Source organism: Parasteatoda tepidariorum, chromosome 4, assembly GCF_043381705.1.
Source record: "Parasteatoda tepidariorum isolate YZ-2023 chromosome 4, CAS_Ptep_4.0, whole genome shotgun sequence".
NCBI classification, from domain to species: Eukaryota; Metazoa; Arthropoda; class Arachnida; order Araneae; family Theridiidae; genus Parasteatoda; species Parasteatoda tepidariorum.
Window position 1 is genome coordinate 101,283,065 of NC_092207.1, and position 17,712 is coordinate 101,300,776.

At 28.1% G+C, this 17,712-nt stretch overlaps 1 protein-coding gene across 2 annotated transcripts in view; it reads right to left on the minus strand.

Moving 5' to 3' along the window:
- Window positions 1-7,256, minus strand: part of LOC107438836 (SPARC) — a 26,100-nt gene extending 18,844 nt beyond the window's left edge. The window contains exon 1 of one of the 2 annotated variants that reach the window (XM_016051221.3): window positions 7,108-7,256. The gene's annotated coding sequence lies outside the window, so the exon portion shown is untranslated. Of the gene's footprint in view, window positions 1-7,080 lie in introns of both variants that reach the window. The other variant, XM_071180281.1, reaches the window with a different exon arrangement.
- Window positions 7,257-17,712: the final 10,456 nt, after the last annotated feature.

The following is a 17,712-nucleotide window of genomic DNA, read 5'->3' on the forward strand; positions in this document are numbered from 1 at the left end:
TTTTTTTTTTTGTCGTATGAAATATTTAACTCGGTTACGGGTATGGTTCCAAAAAAAAATTCTTGGTCGGATTCCATTTCTAAAGAGTATTCGCTAAAGATTTCATTTTTAGTTGGATATTACATCCTCTGGGAGAACTTGAGGTAAAAGTATTATACGAAAAATATCCGTGAAATGAGACTTTCTAAATCCCAATATAATCCTCCTAATGAGGTGACCCGGGTTCGAATCCCAGAAATAGCGGGTCGATACGTATTCCGCATTCCGGTTCGCATCGACTACAGCTGTGACGTAAAGTATCCTTTAGAAACGAGTCAACTTTTGTTGCCGTTGCCAACCCTAGTAGCCAATCAGATTCGTTACTAGTTTCCGCTCCCAACCCTTGTGTTTTGATGTGTTTAACAGAACACGTGAATAAAGTAAAGCAGCGATTTGAATTGTATAATTTGTTTTCAATTTTATTATTAAGAAAAATAGAAGAGCAATTGATTGACTTTGTGTGAAACAGCCCGTGGTTATATGACTATAGCCGTGCGGATTTTATCTGGGACACGTAAAAAAAAGAAGAAAAAGATTGATCATCCTATTAAATTTAGTAAGAGATGAAAAAAAAAATACTATTTAGAATTGTGTAGTTGATTTTATTAGATTTAGTATTAGTTCGCTATCGACAGGTTTGAGTGTCAGAAAAAAATATTCAGAGTTTTGTTGCCAAACGTGATGTTAACTTCTTAATCCTTTGAATAACTTGAATGAATTAAATAGCCATTATGAAAATTATCTATATTTGTTCACAATACTGATTAAATAGGGCATATTTTTCACCTACATTTTTTTAAGAAATATGTCAGTATTTTAAAACTTGTGTTCTAAGCAATTGGAATTCTCGTTCTTAGGCTTTCAAAGCATAACCTCATCCATTTTTTTTGATGTAAGCAATTACGATTATTTTGCTGTATAATGGGTTCTCTAACAATCAAATTATTAATTACTGTAACAAACAGTGCTTTCCTTGTATTTTTAAATAAGAAAAAAAATCATAAAATTATTTACCTAATTTTTCTACAGTTTTTTTTACATTCAAATCCATTTATTATCCAATATCAGTCTAGCAAGATCCAAAGATGGATTGGAGGAGACAGTCTTTTTGAAAGGAGTAAGTTAAAATTTAAATTAACGTTTTAAGTTAAAATTTAAATTGCAGCTTTGGCACTAAAAAAAAATTGAGCGATTCACCCAATTAATTGTGTGTGTAAGTAAATTGTGTGTGTGTTTTTTTTGTCGTCTGCAGAATATTTGATTATGCGAAGAGTAAATCGTATTGATTGTGCAAGTATTTGATTATATCATCAATGGTTTGCAGCAGATAATCCAAAAAAAATGGTAGAAAAATGTAATCTGCATATCATTCTATTATGTTAAAGGAAAGAAAAACTGATCACTGCTGAGAATGTGGAAAGAAGTATCTTGCTGACATTGTTGAACCGAACACTGTACTAACAAAAATTAAACTGTATATGATAAGACATAATTTCATCTGTAAAACTATTGTGAAAGACAATAAGCTAATTTCGAATCTATATATATATTTCTCTTACACGGAGACAAAAAAAGCCTCATAACAACTCCCCGAATGGCAAAGCTAGAAAATCGACCAATGATTGCCGCTAAAAATGTCACATGCCAAATCTAGCTGAGGTGACTCAACATATAGCGCTTTTAAAAACGGAAACTGAAATAACTTTAAGCTAGGCAGAAGTGAGTAGTCTTTGTCGATATGTCTCTATTTTAGAATTTTGTCGAAAGCGCTTTTTTTCACAAATTTATATATTACGAATTTATTTGAAGATTTTTGATTTATATCACGAATTTATTTGTTTTATTATTGTTATTAGTTATTCATTGAAAAATGAGTCTCAGCCGTGTTGTTACGCTTTAAGATTTTATACTATAGCGCGTTTCTAATAGGTTTAACGAATTACATGTCATTTATTTGAATTCAAATTTATTTTAATGACTTAGTATTCACTAAAAAGTAGCAATTTTTTTTTTTTTTTTTTAAAGTTGTTATATGGATTTGAATGATTGTTTTGAATTCTTAGAATTTTGTGTCTTTGCAATGTACCTTAGTTATTAGCGAGCGAAGCGAGCTTGGTTTGCGAAGCAAACCATATAAGATTGCGTAGCAATTTTCGGGGGTTGGCGAGCGTTAGCGAGCAGGGGGCGCAGCCCACTAGTTTATAAATAAAAATCAAAGATAAAGTAAATTCTCCATTCAAAATAATAATTATTGCAATTATCTTCACGGAATCATATTTAGAAAAAGATATTAAATTATGTAATGACTTGTAACCATTATGGTTAAAAAGGTTTATATATCTAACATTCTATTCCTAGCATTTAAAATTTTTGCTTAACTGATTTATAAAAACTTCATTACCCTATAAAAAATCACAATGATATAGGAAGTTCGTATTAGCTGAAATCTTTAATAATATGATAAAAACACAGTCTTTCATACAAGTAAATATTGAGTTCAATGATAAAAAAATATGTAATATAATTTACAAAATAAACAAAAAATCAAGATAAGATGAAAAAATATGTATATACAATGCATATTAAAAAATAAACTTTTTTCAAATTTACTCTTTCCATTTTAATAATTAGAACTTTAGCGCTTTCAAACAAAACAAGAGTGATGAAATGAAACAGGAGATGACGCAATCGTATCACGTGATAAGTCTTCTGAGCATGCGCGAGACAAGAAGCAGAGTCGTTGCCAACTACCGATATGAAAGACTTTGGCAACAGATAGGAAGCAACGCAGCAACAGATTTTGATCTACGTTGCCGTTGCGATCGGTGGAGCCGTTACGTCAGCATCGACCACAGTGCTGACGTAAAATATCCTCAGTGGTAGACGGATCGCGAGTAAGAGTCCCCTTGACGTCAGGCTAACCGTGGGAGGTTTTTTTCGCATGTAACGCAAATGGCAATTAGTTTAGCAGGCTCGATAGGAAAGATGGAAATGTTTCATCCATGGATTGGGTGGATTTTCTTAATTTGCCTGAGCGGAAACGTTATCTACATCGGGATGAAATTGCTCTCTTTTTTGGCAACCCATTTAAAGAACAACAAAGCCAGAATGGTCCCAAAGAAGCGACCTCAGTTCGACTACTCGCATGCTTTGTGTACTGTTTTTGACTGGCATATAGTGTTCGACAAGGTGTATAGAGGGTCAGTGATAGATGGATAGAATCATTGCGGTAGTTTTCTTCTAATAGTGTCCTCTAGTCTAAAGGTTCTCAAAAAGTCTTCTATGAAGACGAGTAGTTTTTCCAAAAGCTAAATCCAGAAAGTTTCTTTGTTTTTTAAGTCAGTGGTTTCCAAATGGTGTTCCTCGAACCCTAGGGTTCCGTGCAAGAATCACAGGGGTTCTGAGAAAAGGACTTTCGGGGTTCTGAGAAAAGGACTTTTTTTAACAAGTCATGAATTTCAAAACTTGTAAATAATTTAACTGCAATTAATGATCTATTATTTAATTAATATTTCTGTGCTTATGAAATTATTTAAGTCTTGAAGAAAAAAGCAAATTAAAAAAAAAAAAAAGTTTTTTTAGTAACAAGATATGATAATGTAAAGGATATGTATTTAGGAAAGAATATAATTGCATGGAATAAAATAACCGAAAAAGTATGTCTCTCTGATCTCAACGGTAATTTTCGTTCTTTTTTTAAATTAAGAGAACTAGACTATAGATGCCGGTCCAGACCTGTGATTTATACTATTGACCGTGATCACTCTAATATTCTTAGAATAATAATAATAAAATTTCAAACATTAAAAAATTTCTTTAATTACTATTGTTAATGAAATTTGTTTATTATGTCTTCCCTGGGTTCTGTCAAAAGAAGATCGATCTTTTTAAAGTTCCACAGTAAAAAGAAAAAGAAGGGAACTACTGGTTGTGTTTAAAACTACGGAGTTGTATGCGGTTAGTAACAAATCGGATGTAGATCAGCAGTTTAATGTTGGTTATGAAAGATAACAGATTTCGCATTAGAGTAAAAAGAAAGTTAATTTTCATTGTGAAACTGCAGTCCAAATACTTTAACAAGAACAATGGGTGCAACCTGTACCTTCATTAGCAAGGAATTGAGTTAATAATATATTCAAAATTTTGAAAGTTCAACAAATTAAACTAAACTTAGTTTATCTTTGAGTTGGGACGTTTTTCTTCCCGGAATGCTATATATTCCCATAGTTATTAAAATTTAATATGATCATTTTTTTGCATAGTTAATGTATGGTCTTAAAACTTCTGTTTGACTATAAATTTTAAAACAGAATTTGAAATGAAATTTTAAAGGAAAGTCATTATTTTTATAATGTCGGGCCACAGTTGACTAACATAGAAACAAGTAAAGAAATTAATCTCACTATATGTTAAATGTCATGTATCAAAATGTGTTATGTCGCCATGATAGTTCGCCAGTTTGGCGAGCTATCATGGCGACATAACACATTTTGATACATGACATTTAACATTAATGTTAAATGTCATGTATCAAAATGTGTTATGTCGCCATGATAGCTCGCCAAATTGGTGAACTATCATGGCGACATAACACATTTTGATACATGACATTTAACACTATACATCATTCATCCTTGAATAATGCAGACAGATAAAATTAATACCGGCTGATTTTCCGCATCATTATTCTGCCCATCCCTTTTATCGACTAACAATAACACTTTTTACAATTTAAAACAGGATTGGCCAGCTTTGACTTTGAAAGAAAATTGAATAATTAATTTACAAAAAGTACAGATAGAAAATTTAATTATTTTCAATTCATCAGTTTGCTTAATAGTTTTATTGATGTCTCAACGAAAAATGAAATTACTCACAATACAACTTATTTTCAAAAATATTAAAAAAAAATGCAAGTTGCGAAAAGGCTTGTCATAAAGTGTTGTCCACCAGTTGATTGGTTGTGTTGATTTTTAGAATATAAATACAAAATAAGGATGATGATTTGATGCATGATTTTTATTTCAATTTTTTCGCAGTACCTACATTTAAAGAATATTCTTAAATAATTTGGATTTCATATTTTTTGACTCGCTAAAACACGTATAAAATCTGCTTTTAAAATGATGAAAAATAAAAATATGCATCTCATTGTTATTGAGTTAAAAATTATTCGATAACTATAAAATGATAACTACTTAATATGCAGTATTAAATACTCGCATTTAATGTATATTATTATATTTAATGTACATTAGTTAGAAATTTCTGATTATTAAACTGAAAAACGATAGAAACATTTTAAATGAAACACGTTTTCATAGAAATCAGGTGAATCATAAATATATAGCGATGTGAGGAATATGGTGTTGATTTATTATTAGTTGCGAAAATTACGGACTATATTTAAATGAGTAGAAATTAGCCACAAAAAAAATGCTCATTAAAAAAAGAACAGAAGATGTATTAGGAAATTAAATCTTGTCTTAAAACATTGCTCACAAAAATAAATAAATAAATAAATAAAATTAAAAAACAAATTATTGAATTAGAATGTACGTTAAAAAAATTAAATATACAAAGAATAAATTGACTTATAAACAAAACGCAATATAATATTTATTATTAATACTGATATAATTAATAATCTAAATTATTACCATGAAAAGCAAACTAAAACGAATATGGTCATGCATTATTCCATTAAATTACTCGAGTTCTAATAAGGAAAAACGGTGCATAAGCTTTTTGATTTTAGTTAAAATTTTCAAAATGGATTAGTTTCATTTAAGATTTTTATTTCTAATTAGATACTTTTTACAGTTAGATATTGTTTTAAAATTTTTTTATTAAAATATTCTATAAACAATGAAAAATTCTTATATCTTGAATTTTTCTAGCTCAAAATGAAGTATTTCATTATAAAGAAATATAAAAATTTTTAGTCGATAATAGATAGGATTTATTTTAGACTTGAAGATTCTGGGACTTCATTCTTTTAATAAAAATCTTAATGTAAACTTTATAATGAAAAAATTCTAGTATTTTTATTTGTTTATTTATTTATTTTTTGTAAGTTAGATTTTATATGACGTTTTTTAAATCGAAATTTTTAAATATTTTTGTTGCGCAAAATAAGTTAAAATGAACTAGATTTATTTCAATATTATTATGTTCTTTCGGAGCCTTTTTACAGTGAGAATATCTTACATAAATACTGAAAAAATCTCAGATAAATACTGAAAAATTTTTACATTGAAAACATTAACAATAAAAACTATAAACAATAAAAAAATTCACGTATCTTGATTTTTTGCCACTGTTTAATGTAGCATATTACTAGATGGACGAATTATTGAATTTTTCTGATGCGTAAAATTAGCTTAAAATCAATTATATTCATTTGAAGATCAGGAGACTTTTCACAATCTTCAAAAAAAAAAAAAAGTATAGGTTTGTAAATCGTTCTTAAACTTACTTATCAGATAAGGAAAATCCTTCTTAAAAAAATCTTAATAAATTAATAAATGAAATGACAAGCTATAAAAATATTTTATTGTCTAATATTTTAATTTCTCTCTCCCCCCCCCCTGTATTTCGAGTTTAATAGTTATATCTCTGTAGAAAAATTATTATATGTTTTTGTATGAAAAATTAAAGTATTATTTCAAGTTTTAAAAAAATTTTCAAAAACAAAAAAAGAAGAAAATTATTACATAAACAATAAAAATTTCAACCATAAAAAATATAAACAATGAAAAAAATTTAATATTTAGATTTCGTTTTCTGTATTTCAGGTTCACTGTAACATATTTCTGGAGCAATCCATTAACAAAAAAATTACATCGAGGTGTATATTTTATAACCATACTTGGCCAAAGATAACACCTGAAAATGCATCCTTATAAATAAGATCAAAAAACCTGTTTCTTAAGGTAAGAAGTTCATTTTAGATGTGCATAGTTTTAATTTGATTTTGTATTTGTAAAATGAAGTTGGTGTGTAACAGGTGTTAGAAATATTTTGACGTATGTAAATAACAAACGGCAGATAAATGAAGTTAAATACCTGTTCCGGAAGTCTTAAAATAGAGGATGACAGCCAGAGAGCAGACGCTGGTATTTTCTAACCACTGTTAGGACTCTTCAAGGTATTCATGATGGAAAATCCTTTAGGTTTGCTTTAAAACAGACAAATGGCTCTTGAAATGGTCGCCAAGTTTACCGTTTTTGACTTGTTTCCATTATTTGACGAGAAAAACAAATTCAGGATATAAAAAAATCATCACGTTATTTAATTTGGAGTTTGTCCGAAAATAGAATAAATAAATGAATAAAATAGGCTTATTTGAAACTCTCACTTGAAAAAAATAAAATTATTTCCCTAATTATGGTTACTAAATTCAAACAAAGAAAAAAAAAATCGTTATACTATCTAATTGAGTTTCAAACTATAAAATAAAAACAAACGATAAGAAAATAAATAAATTCAAAGGATAAAAAAATAATTAAAATAAGAAAAAAAAAACTTTTTTATAACAAAAAAAAATAATTTCACTTAAAAAAATACCATGCCTTCTAATTTAAATTTTATACAAATAAAAAGAATAGAGAATAAAATTTTTCAAAATTAAAACTAATTTCATTTAAGAAATAAATTTAAGCTTGATTACAAATATTAAGTGAATAGCTTAAAATATCACCATGCTATTTAATTTAAATTTCATATGAAAAAGAGAGAAAAAAAAATCATATGAAAAATATACATTATATTTACTTATACTTCTAGATCAGGGGTTTCCAACTGGCGGCCAGCGGGCTGCATCTGACCCTCGAACCCTTTTTTTGTGGCGCGAACTAAAATATATATGTTTTCATAACGGACAATTTTCGTAAAAAATCTATAAGGGCTTAAAATACTTTTCTCGTTAAAAAATAAATAAAAGAAGAAAACTAATTTTTTTGTTATCTGTGAAATTTAACATACCAACGGTGCAAAGAAATTTATTTCTCGATTTTTGCATCCAAGAAAATATTTATTCAAATACAAAAATAATCGTGCATGTTGCTCGCTTTTTTTATTTCTTTTTTTTTTTAATTTTGTGAATATAATTTAGCATGTGCGTATCAGAAATTCTCCAATTTAGCTTTTTGAAACCACTCATTTTGGATGAAATTATTTACATTTGTAAATTTTAAAGTGCATAAAAGAGGGAAATGAATATCATGCTTTACCTAAATTCCTTGAATTGAATATCTCATGAGCGGAAAAGATAAAAAAAATTAATTTCAGATGCTCGAGAATTTTTTAGTTGTTGCTATAATTCCTAATAAGTCGAAAAAATTTTAATTTATCACAGAATTAAATTTGAAAGTAAAAAAAAATCTTGTCGCTAAGTTCCAGATTAAGAGAAGATTCAAAATGATACGTAACAAGCATTATTTGTAATGCTTGTTATTTTATTATTTTCTTTTTTTTATTATTAAAAAAACTTTTATAAAAATCTGACAGCAATAATTAATGTTCCTTCAAACATAAAAGAGTCCTATATAAAATATTGATAAAGTTGTGGCCCGCCATTTGACTGTTGTTTTTAATTGCGGCCCCCGGCCTCATGTAAGTAGGAAACACCTGTTCTAGATCATAATAAATCAAGCCATCTAATTTTATTTCGTGTAATTTTTTTTTCTTCTCTTTTTCGTATGTATTTTAAATTATTATGGTTATGGTGTTGGAAATTCTTAATCATATTTAAATTTATTTCGTGAAATATAGTGATTTTTTTTTCGTTTGAGAGCTTTCTTTACTGTTATTTTTTTCTTTTCATTTTGTTAATTGAAATTCATAAAAATTTAAAGCCCATTAAGGATACTATTTTTTTTTTACATCACTAAAATATTGAGAAATCATTATAAAAATATTTCGTTCATTTCTCAAATCATTAAATATTATCTTACATAAGTTATAAATTTTTTTAAAGACATATGTTTATATTTTTAGAAATAAAGCGGCATGAAAGCTCGACGAAGCCTTTGCGCCACTCAATGGTATAAAACCGTCATTTCTCCTGTTTCGGGAAAATGAAATATATATTAAAAGCTCCGCTATTCAGCGAAACAAAAAATTGTATAACGTTCCCTCTAATCTAATCTTCGATTTTAATTAAATAGAAACGTGTCTTGATTGTTTCATAAATTATTTGAAAAGTTAATTTTGTTAATATCAATATTTGTGAACAAGTGTCAATCTAATGAATAAACCTAAAAAGTTTTATGCATCAGATCATTCAATGTCACTTAAAGGCTCCAACAATTTGAAAAATGTTGGGAGACAGAAAAGATTTCCGCGTAAATATTAATATCTCTCGTTGTTTCCCCCCCCTTTCAAATTTGAAATTTTGTTGAGTACATTCATGCAAGGCAGTCAAATACTTACATTTGGAATGCTTATAAAAAAATGAATTTGAAATTTCTTTAAAGAAATATCAAAATAATAAGAATCTTAGTGTCATTTCGATTTCTAAATAATTTTAAAAATCCGGATATTTTGAATACAACTATTTTGGCTTGATTTTGTACTGATTTCGTCTTTTTTTTAGTAATAACTGTTTCAGATATCAACGTGGTTTTTTGAAATCCCGATACATTTAATCAGATATTATTATAAACAGGCGAATTTCGAATCGCGCATTTAAATAATATTTTTTTGACTCATGCGTTCGATTTACGCCAATTTCGTCGTAAATTCTCCCGTTTTTTTATTTGTATTTATTTATTTTATTTTTTAAATTATTTTTCGACAGTTATATTTATTAATCCTTTTAAAAAATCCTGATATTTTTACTGCGAAACGATGACGACTCTTGAATCGCTCATATGACAGAGTTGGCCGTTGATTACAGTAATCGATTACAACTGTAATTGATCACAGATAATTACAGCTATGTAATCAATTACTTGTAATCACGATTACAAGTAATCAATTACTTGTAATCGTGATTACAACTTTCAAAAAATTTTGATTACAGCTGTAATCATGATTACAATTTTGATTACAGTAATCAATTACTTGTAATCACGATTACAAGTAATCAATTACTTGTAATCGTGATTACAACTTTCAAAAAATTTTGATTACAGCTGTAATCATGATTACAATTTTGATTACAGTAATCAATTACTTGTAATCACGATTACAAGTAATCAATTACTTGTAATCGTGATTACAACTTTCAAAAAATTTTGATTACAGCTGTAATCATGATTACAATTTTGATTACAGTAATCAATTACTTGTAATCATGATTACAAGTAATTGCGATTACAAGTAATCACAACAAAAACGATTACAAGTAATTATGATTACAAGTAATCAAAATATATGATTACATGTAATCATGATTACATGTAATTTGATTACATGTAATTGTGATTACTTGTAATCAAACTATACGATTACAAGTTATTACGATTGTATACTATAGTCAAATTTTTTATGTAAGTATTCATGTGTTTACATATTTTTATGTACATAGAATGTACGCACGCATGAACGTACAATTTGCGATTCCTATACATACAATGTATGCACAAACGTTGTTTGTACGTACAATATTCATAATTATATTGTAATATACTTAATGCAATGCGCATATGCTTAGTACATATAATTATGCATTTATGATACATGTACGCATGTATGTTAGTTTGTACAAAAAGGCAATGTTTTGTATCTTTGTATACATAGACAATGTATGTATGAACGTATATGAAAATAATGTTTATGCGTTTGCATGCTTTTATGTACTTAAGTGCATATATTGTATAAATTTACGATAATAGCACGTATATACAATGTACGTTTGTATATAAAATTGTACGTATTTGCGTACAATATGTAAAAATGTTATTTAAAGGTACAATATATGCACATAGTTGCGTAAATAAAATGCGTACATGTATACATGCATATTTATATGTACATCGATATATGTGCACGCAAAGTATGTACTTATGTACAACTTACGTATGTACTTGTATAACTACATACTTTGTTAATACTTATGCGCATGTAATGCATGGATGTACAAAAAAATAGTTATATGCACAATGTATGCATGTGCATACAACGTATACATGTACATAATTACAAGTAATGTACAAATACGTGCGTACATTTAAATATATGTAATTACAATATACACATACATTGTGCATACATTAAAAAAATTTATATGAGTAAAGTTATTAAAATTTGTTTTAAAATTATTCTAAGGTATATGAAACTCGACCTCATATTTTTTAGAAAGCAAACGATAATTTTATTTGGAATTTCTAAATATTAATTCCACACATAAAATTTACCGTTTTTCTTACCATTTAAAAAATTTCTATGAATCATGCATTATGTTATAAAAAAAATAAATCTGTATTGTCAAACATTTCATGAAAATACCTGAAAATAATTTTTTATTCAGAGAATTTCAAAATGATATAGAACAATTAAAGCTGAAAACTAAATTTAAATATCGTTTGATTTTGTCATTTAACTTGCTTGAGTCATTAAAAGTTAACTTACATGCATTTTATTTATTGCATTGTACACATATTTAGACATAAATGTAATGTACATATGTATACGTGTAATGTATGTACGCATGTACAATGTATGTACATACATTCATGTATTGTACGTGCATATATAGTACATATGGATATGCATACATGGAACATACGTGTATTGTACATGTGTGGATACATTCATTGTACATATATACATTGCACCATATGCATAGATAGGGATAGCATGCATGTACACATGTAAAATTTGTACGAAAGAATTATGCCCAATATATTTATGCACATACGTACTGTATATGTACACACATATGTACATTATATGAACATTATATGTTCATTTCATCATATGTACATTATATGAATATACATCTGTACGCTATATGTATATACATCTGTACGCTATATGTATATACATCTGTACAATATATGCATCTCAAATGTGTGTATGTACGTACGTTATGCATGTCGAATGCATGTATGAATATATGTGAAATATAAATACGCCCAATGTACGTACAATAGTTCACAAATGTATTATGCATATTTGGATACTTACATTGAGCATGAACATATTATGTACATGTACATAAATACACTGGACATGCATATCATGTACATGTATACATACATATATTGTACATCCTACAGATATACCTATATTGTACATGCATACATATATTGTACTGTTCATAAATAAATTGCACATACATGCATGGGACATACATTGTACAGACAATGTATGTATGTTCGTACAAACACAAGTACTTGTATATACATGCGTACATGAACATAGATATACATTTTACATACACAAATATTTGCATAAAATGCATATATTCATTGTGTATAAATGTACATGCCTACATTGTTTGCACATACATACGTAATTATTATCTATATACATACGTACATATATTTTATACCTACAATATAAGTGTATGTACATGTGTGTGATACTAAAATGTCTGAACATATGCACTAGATAAAATCATATGTACATACATTTCAGTTACATTCATTTGTACGTATACAAATACGTACAAAATGCAGTACATGTTAATACGTGCAAAATGTATCATTATAAAATACATTCTACTATCTACTGTAAAATATAATCATTTATAAGAATACAATAGTCTTGTAATCGTGTAATTAGATTACATGTAATCATAATTACATGTAATCAAATTACATGTAATCAAATTACATGTAATCATATATTTTGATTACTTGTAATCATAATTACTTGTAATCGTTTTTGTTGTGATTACTTGTAATCGCAATTACTTGGAATCATGATTACAAGTAATTGATTACTGTAATCAAAATTGTAATCATGATTACAGCTGTAATTAAAAATTTTTGAAAATTGTAATCATGATTACAAGTAATTGATTACTGTAATCAAAAAATGTAATCGATTACATTTTTGGCCAACTCTGTCATATGAGCTCTTTCAATCACTTTAGTTCGATATTTTATCGTAAATCCATGTCGTTTGCAATTCCACTGTTACTACTATGGATTTCCATAAGATTTTTGAATTCCTATTTTTTTTTACCACAATGTTATTATAAAATACATAGTCAGAAATTTGAGGAATACGCGGAAGTATGAAGAAAAGGAAAATTAAGATTTTTTTTCTCCGATGATTGTTGAAAACACGGGCGAGAACAGGAAAAAAAATCCTTCTCTTCAATTCGCAGATCGATTTTTTTTAATTATTTAAAAATGTCAGATCATCATTGAAAAACTAAGAATATAGTCGCCATTATAAATTTACTGGTCTCCAATGGCGAGCGGGCGATTGTATTTCACCATCCCTGATAAATTCGAATATCATTTAAAATACTTTTCGGAACACCGAATACCTTTACCTGATTAAAATACCTTTTTCTCAATAAGTTTATAAATGAATATTCATAAGTGAAGATGTGTGAAAAGCTAGTCAAAAATAATACTTCAGGTTCAGAAATATTTTATATTTAAAATCCACAATGCTTTTATTTATAATAATTTACAATTTCGCTCATTACCAAACGGACTCGGGATTCGTATAGACCTGAAAAAAAATTGGGGAACTAGTGTCCATTTTAAGACCCATTTATTTATTTACATATTGGGTAGAAAGGTGGGCGGGACTTATAAAATGTTACCTACTGAAAATAATTGGCCATACACTTGAACTATACAGCTATAGAGGAACATTTGAGCCTCATTTTTGTGATTATCACAAAAATGAGGGAAGAGGCTCAAATGCTCCTCTTACCCCAAATGAACGATGGTTTCAAATTAAGATTGATTTTTTTGTTTAAATATTTTTTTCCCATCAAAGGGTTGTTAGTGTTTTACAATAATATGAATAGTCTTTTGCACGTGTCAATTATCTCTTAAGTAGAAAAAAAAAAAAGACTTTTTTAATGACCTCTAAAACAACATTTTACAACTATCCATCTTTCTAAAATATTGTAATAATCTTTCAGATAAAAAAGAAAAATAATAATCTAAGAGTATGCAATGGAAAATATATTTAACTCTTGGAATTAATTTTATGTTTTTTCTGACATGATGGTGGAATAGAGTTAAATTATGATCGCAATAATTTAATGTTATATTCTCAACATTTAAGAGATATTTATTAACTCAGCAGTTACAGTTGTATAGGATTAATTTTTTAGAAGGGGAAAAGTACTCTGAGCATTTTAAAATGGAATGAATTACTTGATAAATGTCAAGAGATCATACTCACATAGATATTTCTGTCTGATTCTCCGAACATCATTCATATATCACTTTGGGAAAAGATGATCCCAAATAAAATTTCATTCATCTTCATAATAATTATCTAATAAATAAACGCTCTCCCTATATAATTTTTTTTTCTTCGAAAAATTAAATATTATGCTGATTTCCATTCCTTTTTGACTAGAAATATGTAAAAAAAACTTTTATTTTGTTCCTTCAATATGCTGCAGAGTGTTTGTGAAAACTGTCCTCCTTAGTGTATGTTTTTGGAATAAGTGCCAAAAATATAAACCTATTAATAATTTCAAACTGATGTTTAAGCGAGAGAAAAAACCAAAACGCGATTAAAATCTAAACGAATCACCTGCAGGGAGGAAAAGCATCCAGTGATTGCCTGGCTAAGTGAAACTTGGATGTGTTTCTAATGAATTGCACTTAGTAATTCGTGTTTCTAATGGATTGCACATAATGAACTTTTTTCTGTTTTCTCCAGCAATCAAGCAGGTTTTTATATTTTTAATGAACTAGTCAATTTTTCACTCTGTTATGTAGCTAAACTAACTAATCCCCTAAACCCTTCGACGCAGTTTTTGAAATATATTTTTATCATTATTTTGTATTAATTTAGGTAAAAAAAAAAGTGAACAATATGATACTTAGCATTTTAATAACTTATGGTAATGAAATACAGATGTCTTTTTCTGCATTAAAGGTAAAATCTTCCCAACAATAAATTTGTTCTTATTTAGATCAGATCTAAGTGAAACAGTTATTCATTATTGAAATTTCTTTATTTAAAAAATGAATTATTAATAAATTTTAAATATGACTGAAAAAAACATTTTTAAACTTTCTTTTTAGTGCACATATAATTCAATAGATTTTTTAGTAACTATTAGCCTGCCTTTTGCAATCAAAAACACCTAAATTCATTTTTGCTTGTAATTAGAGAGTCGGGGAAAAAAATATGTAATGAAAAAATGTGTCTGAGCCTTCAGGGAATCTGCGTCAAAGTCAAATATTTTCCTCATAAAACAAATACTGGTTTTGAAGATATGTCTTCCCTTCTCCAACAAATGCAAATGATACGTCGAACATCTTCACTGATTTCAGAGATCTCCTCAATATGAGGCAAATGCTTTAATAGAATACAAAACAGTGAACAGGATTCGATACATTCTAGTTCTGTATTCAGTCTTCATTGATAGAATTAGACAGCGTCTCTGTTCTTAACCCGTTTAAACATTAATTTTAAGATTCTTAATCGCTTCCCTTAACAATTTTTTTTAAAGAAAAAAAAATGCGAAAAAAATCAAATTTTTTTTTTTATTTCATTAATAAATACAAGGAACTTAATCATATCATAGCACACAAGTTTTAAGTTGAAATTTTAATTTTTTTTTATTTGCCATTAAACATTTTATTTACCATCAGTTTACAATCCCGAGTTATCTCGGACAAATGTAAAAAGTTAAATATTCGTCTTTGTATGATAGTTTTTAAAACAAGGAACTTACCAAACGCCAGTGAAGGGATACGCCAATTTTTCTTCACTCTTTTTTTTCTTATGTATATTCAGAAACATTGTAATCGTAAAAAATACACAGTCACAGTGAAAGTTTGAATGAGGTCAAGAAGAGAGGCCAACACTGAGTCATCTTGCGCATTTCGTGCCCGTTCATGTTTCATCGAATTTATGGGTAGTTCAAGTGTATGGCCAATTATTTACAGTAGGTAACACTTTATAAATCCCGCTCACCTTTCTACCCAATAAATGAATGGGTCTTAAAATGGACACTAGTTCTCTAATTTCTTTTTCTCAGGACTATACGAATCCAGAGTCCGCTTGCAATCGAAAAAAATACGTGTGCAGATCCATAATCCGACAGCAAAGCTTAACATACAGCAGATCTTTTTTTTTCTTGTTGCTTCCAAGCCCAGTAAAAACAAAACGCTACTAGACACATTCCGAGTTTTCTCGGGATAATCAGGGGTTAATGCGAATACATTTTTGATAAGAATTCTAAAAATAGGTATAGAGGGCGGGGATCACGAATTTATAAAGAATTATAATTTTTCGACTAAAAAGATCAATCATTTTGGGGGTCTTTACGACAGTTATTTTACCCCTTTTTTGCACATCCACCACCTGAAGTTTTGCGTATTGATAAATTAAAAGTAATCCCTTAACATGACGTTGTGAGTCCTCAACTTTCAAGAAAAGCAGAGTGAGCTCCCAAAGATAATTCCAGTGTTTTAAGCACTGAGCGATCTCGGCTTGTTTTTAAATAAAAGTGGATGAAAACTTACTTCATATAAATATATCGATACTTATGAAAAGGAGTCGTTCTCTTTTTATATGAAATAAAATTTCTCCCTTTTTATAATACTTAGTATTATCCGATACATTATAAGATAATGACTATTTTATGTGCAAAATATCCATTGATGCTTTTAGAAAAAGACAATTTTTCTATTGTTTTTAAGAAATTCAAGGAAAAAAAAAGAATACTGGTTCAAATAGTTTATTCTAGCAAATCAGTAAGTTTATATTGATCCTAGAAATTTCAACAGAATAAGTCAGTTTTGATAGAAGCTAAATATTCTTAGTCTTAAACGCAACTCTTAATTCATATTTTTATAAATAAATAAAAATTGTTTAGGGGTCGCAAATCAATATTGATAAAATGTGACTGTTCATTTTGAAGGCGGGTTGGAAAATATAAAAACCAGTTTGATGACTGGATGAAGTCTGGAAACGATTCTAATAATAGCTAGTTCATCTCCAGTAATCAAATACAGTACAGAACCCGTTATCCGGAAAACCAAAAAACCGGAACGAAATTCGATAAATTTTCCCGCCATTTAAAAAAAATTTTTTTTTTTTTTTCCTCTTAAGATTTTTCTTCCTTTTTTGAAAGATGTTTACCTTACCATCATTTTGGAAATAATCATTAGCGTATTACTTCGTTTTTTCAAGATTATTTCCAAAAACTTTTTTTTTTGTTGGGTTTAACAATAAAAAAACAGCTTTTTGTAGCGATTCAGAAAACCGGAAAAATCAGTTATCCGGAATGGCGATGGTCCTGATCGTTCCCTACTGTAGCTTATACGTTTTTAATCTCGGCATTCTCTATAATGATTCGTTAAGTTTTGATAAAGTTTTTTTTCTTCCTCGTTTAAATAATTGAAGTCACCCAATGTGCGTGTTATTTTTCTTTCAAATCAAAGATTCTAAGTTCGTTGATTTCGGAACACTCTGTAAGTAATTATTTGTCATTTCCCTCTTCATTTTGTTTAAAATTTTTATATTTTTTTAATTCTTTATATCGTAAATCGTATTGTGTTA